The 7,947-nt window shown below is 50.2% G+C and overlaps 1 long non-coding RNA gene across 1 annotated transcript; it reads left to right on the top strand.

Annotated features, from left to right (window-relative positions):
* Window positions 1-472: 472 nt before the first annotated feature.
* On the top strand, window positions 473-6,549 carry LOC132655112 (uncharacterized). The gene is made up of 3 exons (XR_009592749.1): window positions 473-1,266; window positions 3,086-3,254; window positions 4,328-6,549. It is a non-coding gene; the product is annotated as an uncharacterized LOC132655112 (long non-coding RNA).
* Window positions 6,550-7,947: the final 1,398 nt, after the last annotated feature.

Genomic DNA, 7,947 nt, shown 5'->3' with positions numbered 1-7,947 from the left:
GCTGTGCTCGCAATGGTGACTTTGCCAGAGTGCTCCTGAGTGTGGACCCAGGATTTCCTTAAATGTGTAAAACTCCTTAGCTGTGTAGTTCGTAGTACTGCCTTCCTCCTGTGTGTGTGTGTGGGGGGGGGCAGTAAAGTGGTGGATTGGCGTCTGTTAATCTGGAAAGAGCGAGGCATGGAAAGTTAGGGAGGGATGGTCTGAAGCATGAGCCACTCTGGCTATGCCTCACTCAGGCAGATTCAAGGAGGTAGTGTTGTCGCCCCTGAGCTCAGGAGAGATTTGCCCATCACACGTCTGGCTCTTTTTTGTGGGGTCCTAGAGATAAAACACCACGATACCCAGGAGATTGACTGGGAACCTGAGGGAAGAAAATCAGACTAGTTTGGGCTACATAGTGAGAGGCCAACCTGGGCCACATGAGCCTCTGTCACAAACAAACCACCTTCATGAGGTTGGCAGCTGGCTCTGCGAGAGGGAGGTGAATCCAGAAAGTAGATCTCCTGCCCTTGAGATGGGAACAGACTCAAACATTATTCTTTTCCATCAGGATCAAACCTGGTTTTTCCTGATCTAAGAAAGGCATCCGAGGTCATTTCCAATGCTTCCTTTGTCCTTATAATTCAGAAATAATGTTTTCCAAAGCAGACAGCTCTCTGGATTTGAATCCCTAGTCAGGGATGGTGGCTCATGTGTTTAATCCCAAGACTGGGGAGACTGAAACAAAAGAATCAAGTTTGAGGTCAACTTGGGCAACATAATGAGACCTTGTTTCAAGTCCAAAAAGCAAGGATGCTGGAGAAATGGCTTAGCGGTTTAGAACACTGGCTGCTCTTCCAGAGGACCCAGGTTCAATTCTCAGCACCCACAAGGCAGCTTACAATTGTCTGTAACTCCAATTCCAAGGGATCTGACACCCTCACACAGACATACATGCAGGCAAAACATAAATCAATGCTCATACAATAAAAATAAATACGTTTTTTAGAAAGAAAAAAAACCAAAAATCTCACAGTCCATTTCAAAATAACAAAACAACCCTCCAGCCTACCCCCATTTTATTTCATTGGAAGCAGTCCAGGTTCAAGGTCTAGTTGGAGCAGGGACTGTCTCCTCTCCAGGTATGTTTCTGGACAGGCAGAGAGCAAAGTCTCTTCTCTGAACTGGCAGGTTGGGGCTCTGGTTACAGAGAGCTCTGGAGAGAACCAGCCACTGCAGCGTCTAGTGGGATCCAGTCCAGGCTCTGTCCTCATGATCTCCAGGAATGTGAGTAGTTTCATTTTCTAGAAGCGTGGCTATGACCCCCCTGGTCCCCCACACCCCCAACCACAAGTTCTGTCAGTAAGTAATGAATAACTGCTATCAGTCGCTGGGCTGCAGAGGTGACTGAGAAAGGATTGTGGATGCCCACAAAAGGTAAAGAAAACCCACCAATCCCTGAGCTCATCCAAGCTCAGGAATTAAAATCCCACCAGTCCCCACCCTGGAAAGCTTGGGGGGGGGGCACAGGACATCCCTAAGAAATCCTATATAAGCCCTGTCTTCTGCTCTGTCCCCTGCTGCTTCTCATCTGAGTGATCAGAGGCAGACACCTTCCTGAGATTTTTTTTTTCTCCCACTAAATCTCTTGTGTGAGGTTTGTTGTGTGATGTAAGAGCTGTAATGCTTTCTCTGGGGCAAACCTCCCGTGCTGAGCAGAGCTGGAACACTTCCGTAGGGGAAACCTTTCCCTTCCGGGCTGTCACGCTCACACCAGCCAGGCACTGGGATAATACAACACGATAAACGATGTGTCCATTGTGGGAGGAAAGAGCAGAGAAAGCAGCAAGCCTGGCAAGTGGCTAAGAGAGTAGGTTCTGGGTGGAGCTCAGTGAGGGCAATTTGGAGGTAAAAGAGCAGATAAAGCATTCATTCAGCTCTGGCTCAGTCCTCCACTCAGAGATCAGCCTGCCTCTGCCTTTGGCATACTGGGATTAAAGGTGTGCACCATGGCATGTTTTTTTTTTTGGTTTTTTGAGATGGCCTCTCACTGGCACTGAGTCTCTCTGCCCAGTGCTGGCTTCCAGGCACATGCTGTCACACCCAGCTTTTACAGACATTCTGTTGACCTGAATTCAGGTCTTTGTGCTCACAAGGTAAACTCTGGCTCATCTCCTCAGCCCCAAGCCTGCCCTTTTTCATGGCAATTGAACTCAAAGCTACACGCTGTAGCTCTAACCCTGAGCTACACCCCTGGCTCTTGACCAAAGTTTCTTTAATAATGAGGCCAGGGAAGGCGGTACTCATTCTGCATCTCAGTTCAGAACTGGGGGCAGCACAGGGACAGAGTACTCAGAGTCTCTGGCACTTCCATGCCTAATCTCCATTGTCAATTTGACCGGATTTAGGTCACCATGGAAACGCATCTCTGGGTGTGTCTATGAGAGTGTTTCCAGAAAGATTTAGCTAGAAGAGAGAAAATTCCCCCTGAACTCGGCAGGCACCGACCCATAGGCTGGGTCCTAGACCGACTAAAAGAGAGAAAGTGGGTGGAGCACCAGCGTGCCCCCATCTCAGTGTGGCCTCGTGTGACGGGTGCAGTGCCTTTCCCACCATGATGGACAGTGCACTGTGCAACTGTGAGCTTAGAGATACTCTTCCTCCTGAAGTTGCCTCTCGGCCATTTTAGTCAAGAAATGCCTGAAATGGAGACATTAAGGCATCTTTCTTAGTAGTGGTTCTTGGGCCAGAAAGAGCCATAGTCTTCTGGAGGAGGCTGCGGTGGCTGCTCAGAGGTCAGGAGAGGTCAATTTACGTGTGGGTCTCTGGAGTCTGCTTTACCATCCTCTCTCTTTTCTGTCCTAACCATTGTCTGAGGGAGGTGTTGCCTTAGAAAGGTATGCATGGCCAGGCCGTGGTGGTGCAAGCCTGTAATCCCAACACTCAGGGGGCCAGAGGCAGGTGGCTCTCTGTGAGTTCAGGGCCAGCCTGGTCTACAAATCAAGTTCAAGACAGCTAAGGCTACAAAGAGAATCCCCATCTGGGGTGGGGGGTATGCATATAATATTCTAAAACAAAAACAAATTCACAGTCTATGTGTTTACAGCTTGACCCTTAGATTAAGTTTGATACAGGAGGAAGTTGGGACCAAGAAGCAAACTGAGTTCACAAAACACAGAAGACGAATGAAAGTTAAGCCAGAGTCTAAAACTCCACAGCCCCATGAAGCACCTGCAAAGCCTGGAAATGGAAACTTGAATGACCTGGCAAGTGAGGTCAGTGACCTAGAAAAATGTAATGAAAGGGACCGTCTGGAAATTATCACCTAAGTTTCCAAGAAAAATGTAACCTGCCACATTGTAGTTTCAGAAGGTGATCTGAATAGAGGCCAAAAGTTCGAAGCCAGCCAGGGGTACAGAAGGAGACCCTGTTTCGTAGAAAATAAAGAAGCCAGGCATGGTGGCAGAGGCCTTTAATCTAAGGGGGAAAAGCAAACGGATTTCTAGGATCTCTAGCCTTTTCCACATGGAAAGACTCGGGCCAGGCAAGGCTGCACGGTGACCCTGTCACAAAGAGCAAAGCAACAACCACCCAGGCTGTGTAGCGCAGCCTGGATCTGCAGCTAGGTGTGGATCTCTGAGTTCGAGGCCAGCCTGGTCTATGTAGTGAATCCCAGGTCAGCCAGGGCTACACAGAGAAACCCTGTGTCAAAAAAACAAAACAAATGAACAAAGAACCTCCCGCCCCCAGGATACTCTGAAGCATCCTATCCTTCAGACATTCAAGAAGCCCTTCTGAAGACAGGGCCTGTGTATTTCTTTTGTGCCATCTAATAAATACCTGCGACAATTTTTCGATGTTTACTTACACATGTGTGAGAGGTGTGTGCCAGTGTATGGGTGTGATCGGGAGACTACCTCTGGTGTGGGTTCCGGCCCGCTGCCCTGTTTGAACCTTGGTGTCTTGTTTGCCACTGTGCAGCAGACTCCAGCTGGCTGGCAAGCTGCCGGGGGGGGGGGGGGGGACTCTCCTGTCACCGCCTCCCAACTCGCTGTCTGGTCGCGGTGTTTCACTGAAGCAATAGAAACCCTGAGACAAGCTGGTGCCAGTGTAGTGGGTACTCCTACGACAGACCTGACCATGTTTTGGGGAGGGCTGTGGAAGGATTTTGGAACTTTGGGCTAGAAAAGAAAAGCCATTGAGTGTTGAGAGCTCAGTGGGGTGTTTTACAGGAGCTGGAAGGTAGGATGTTGAGAGCGGTGCAGGAGATGGAGGCCTGGCGGGTGGAGTTTCCAAGGCCTTTAAGGGTTGTTTGCTACTAAAATTAACATTTTGTCTTTCTGGTCAGCTTGGGCTGAAGAGTCAGCCATGATCACCAAGAGACTGGCACCACTGAAGTGAAGCTTTTGTGTCACTGGGACAATTGATGCTGGTCAGCTGGAGCTAAGAAATTAGCAGATTAAGAAGAGACCAGCATCGCCGAGGCGAACTCTTCCGGGAAGTGTTTCTTCTTCAGGGTGAGCACACACAAGCTGTGTTCTAGAACTGGGGGAGGCGGTCGGACTGGGTAGTGGAAGAGTCTCCCAGGTGGTCCTGGTTGTGAAGGCATGAAGGGTCATGGAGAGCAGCTGAGGCTGGGCACTGTGAGAGGCCAGAAGAGGCCATTAGGGAGGGTGCAGCCTCCCTGGCGGCTGAAGACCCAGGACTGAGGGGGTCCTGCAGAGAAGCTGAGGCTTGGCATCATGAGGAGAGTCTATGAGAGGCTGTTGGGGAAGTGCAGCCCAGGTGCAGCAGGAGACCCTGGTGTTCTGGAGCTACCAGTCCCATGGGACGAGCAGGAAGAGCAGCATCGGGGGAGTGAGCCGGCCGGAACCTAGAAGACAAGCTGTGTGCTGCAAGGGGCAGATCCTGAGAAGGGACCCAAGCCGCTTGGAGGAGTCCAGAAGGTTGTGAGTGGGTCCCACACATTGGGCAGTGGTAGTTTGATTTTGTTTTCCTTCTTGAAGACAGTACTTAATTTTTGTTTTGTTTTGTTTATTGGTGCCCACAGTTGAGAAACTGTAAACTTTTTTTTTTCTCTGTGCAACCCTGGCTATCCTGCAGTTTCCTCTGTAAGCCAGGCTGGCCTTGAACTTGGAGACCTGCCTTTCTCTGTCTCCTGAGTGCGAGGATGAAAAGTGTGTACACCATTACTGGTGGTACTTTAAAATTAGTTAAAAACAAACAAAACAGAGAGAGATAGGGGTTTTACAGAGATTTTGGAGACTCAATAGTTTTGTTTGCTTGCTTGCTTTTTCTTGTTAGTTTGTTTTGTTTGTTTGAGACAGGGTTTCTCTCTGTAGCCTTGGCTGTCCTGGATAGCCTGTGCAATCCACCTACCTTTGCCTCCTGGAGTGCTGGGTGGGATCCACTGTGCCCAGCAGGCAGACCTCTGATTCCAGCTAGCCTGATCTGCAGAGTGAGTTCCAGGATAGCGGAGGCTACACAGAGAAACCCTGTCTTAAAAAACCAAAACCTGAAGACCCAAAAACCCCAATAACAACAAAACAATAACATCCAAAGCAAACAAACAAAAATAAAACATCAACTTTTGTGTTTGGTGGTATAGACCTTTAATCCCAGGATGTGAGAGCATAAAAGAGGGTTGTCAGGAGTTTGAAACCAGCCTCGGCTGCACAGACTGTTTTAGGCTAGTCGATACCATGAAGTAAGAGATACTGTCTCAGCAAACCAAATATCAAAAGAGAAAAACCAAACAGACAAAACCCTCCAGTGCAGGGCTGGGAAATGGCTCAGCGGAGTGGGCCAGAGTGCTTACAGTTCTTGCAGAGACCTAGAGTTGGCTCCCAGCACCTACATGTCAGCTCACAAACATCTTTAACTTCAGTTGTAGGGGATCTTGAATGCACATGGTGCATAGAAGCTCACAAACAAAAATGAGTTTTTTTAAAAAAATTAACAATGGTACTTGGGGGGCAGAAGCTGGCAGATCTCTATGAGTTCAAGGCCAGCTTGGTCTACACAGCGAGTTGCAGGACAGCCAGGGCTGCACAGAGAAACCCTGTCTTGAACCCCAACTGTTAGCAATCAGGCATCTCCACAGCTAGCCCCAGGGACCCAGCGACAGCAGGGTACATCATCACTAACTGCTGAGAGGAGGCACATTCCGGCTGTCTCCAGGAGACACATACCTTCCCCTGCGCATGCGCTGTATCCCCTTATAAACGGCCTACTTCCCTCCCCCTCTTTCCTTCTACCCTCCTTCAGAGGCAGCATCTATATGTCCCCTCCAAGTAAACCTCGCATGTGAGATCTGTCGCATGATCTAACTTTATGCCATCCGTGGTTTGGATGATAACACCGCCTCCCCCCCCCAAAAAAAAAAATAAATAAAAAACCAACTAAAAATTAACAAACTCAAGTACGCACATGGGTGGGGGATGGACTAGCAGAAGAGGAGCGGTAACTCACTAGGAAGCCTGGCCATTATTGTCTGGCAAGCGCAGAGACACCTGGCCTGCAATAAGCTGGACTCCTCTCCGGGTCCCAGGCTGGCTGACAGCTGTGGAAAAGGTGGGTGGGATGGGGTGCGGGTGGAATTCTCAGGGCTCAGAGCGGGTGGATGGCCGACAGGGCTGGGGGTAAACAGCTCCAAGCTCCTGAGCCGGCGCTGGTGGGAGTCACTCCACGGCCGTGGGGGATCTCACACGCGTGCACCGTGGCTTTCTCGAGGTGGGCCTGCCCTGAGGGGCGCCCGCGCTCTCCTTCCCTAACGTCCCGTAAGGGTCAGCTAAGGGCCTTTTGCTCTCATCTCTGCCCTCTAGCACGAGGCATTGGCTTTGGAGCTGGAAACTGAACATACTGCACGGGTCCCTGCTACCTCAATGCCTGGGAAACTCCTCTGCTTGCGTGTTCCGCCATCATGGAAGGCCTGGCTTTGCCTGAGGGTAACCAAGGGGGTCTGCTGGCATCTAGGCAACTTCTGCTCCTCACAGTACCCCCCGCTAGGGGGCTATCCCAGAAAAGTTATCCCTGGCTTCCCAAAACACTGCTGCTGGGCGAACATTCCGTACGAGTAGCGCGATTTCCAGTCTGCTTGGCGCGCATTACACCTGATGCATAATTAGGCGCTAAATGCTCCTTCTTCGTGGAAAGGTGGTACTTACAAGGCTGTACCTTGTCTCGTGCACAAAAGGTGGGAGGGTATGCCCCCTCCAGTGTGCCTAGTGCATGGCCGAGTGAGGAGTTCGTGGACTGCAGTCCAGGGACAGGGACAGACAGTGCAAAGGCTGAGGTAGGAGCAGGTGGGTGGGGCGGGACGGATGGAGTTGGGGGCAGTAGGAGAGAGGGTAGGTCCAAAGTTTTGACCTGAGTAATGACAGAATGGACCGAACACCTGTTAAACCGGGCCAGCAGGGTTTGGGAGACCTCTAGGAAGCCTCTACCACCAACCAGGCGGTATTCTAAACACTGTATCTCTACCGCACAGCAATGAAACCAAGGCACGAGGAGTGGGGTTAGGGTTGGCCTGGGCTACTGTATTCAAATGTTAACCGCTTGCCCCCCAAGATCCTTCCTGTCCTATGAGCAAATTCTCCTGTATCCAAAATGATGTTGTGTGCACCTTGCCTCCAAAATTATTCCTGATTGGCTAATAAAGCTGCCTACAGCCTGAGCTAGGCAGGGGAGAGAGGAAGGGGGAGAAAAGAGCCAGTTGCCATGGGTTAGCACAACCAGGAGCACGTGGCCAAAAGCGGCTTGCTCTGAGGACTGGCCTGAGGGAGCAGGAGCAGCCCTGGGAACATGTGCAAGTGTCTATGGGGATTTTGAATGGGAAGCAGACAAGATGGCTTAGAGGGTTAATCTCTGCCCTGCTCCAGAGCTTTAAGTCTTACAATGAATCTAACAAGCTTCTGTGTCTTTTATTTAAAAAATAGCGGGTTAAGGAATAACTGCCGCCGTAATAAT

The sequence above is a fragment of the Meriones unguiculatus genome, chromosome 7, assembly GCF_030254825.1.
Source record: "Meriones unguiculatus strain TT.TT164.6M chromosome 7, Bangor_MerUng_6.1, whole genome shotgun sequence".
In the NCBI taxonomy this organism is placed as follows: domain Eukaryota; kingdom Metazoa; phylum Chordata; class Mammalia; order Rodentia; family Muridae; genus Meriones; species Meriones unguiculatus.
This window is presented reverse-complemented; position numbering and strand designations above follow the sequence as displayed.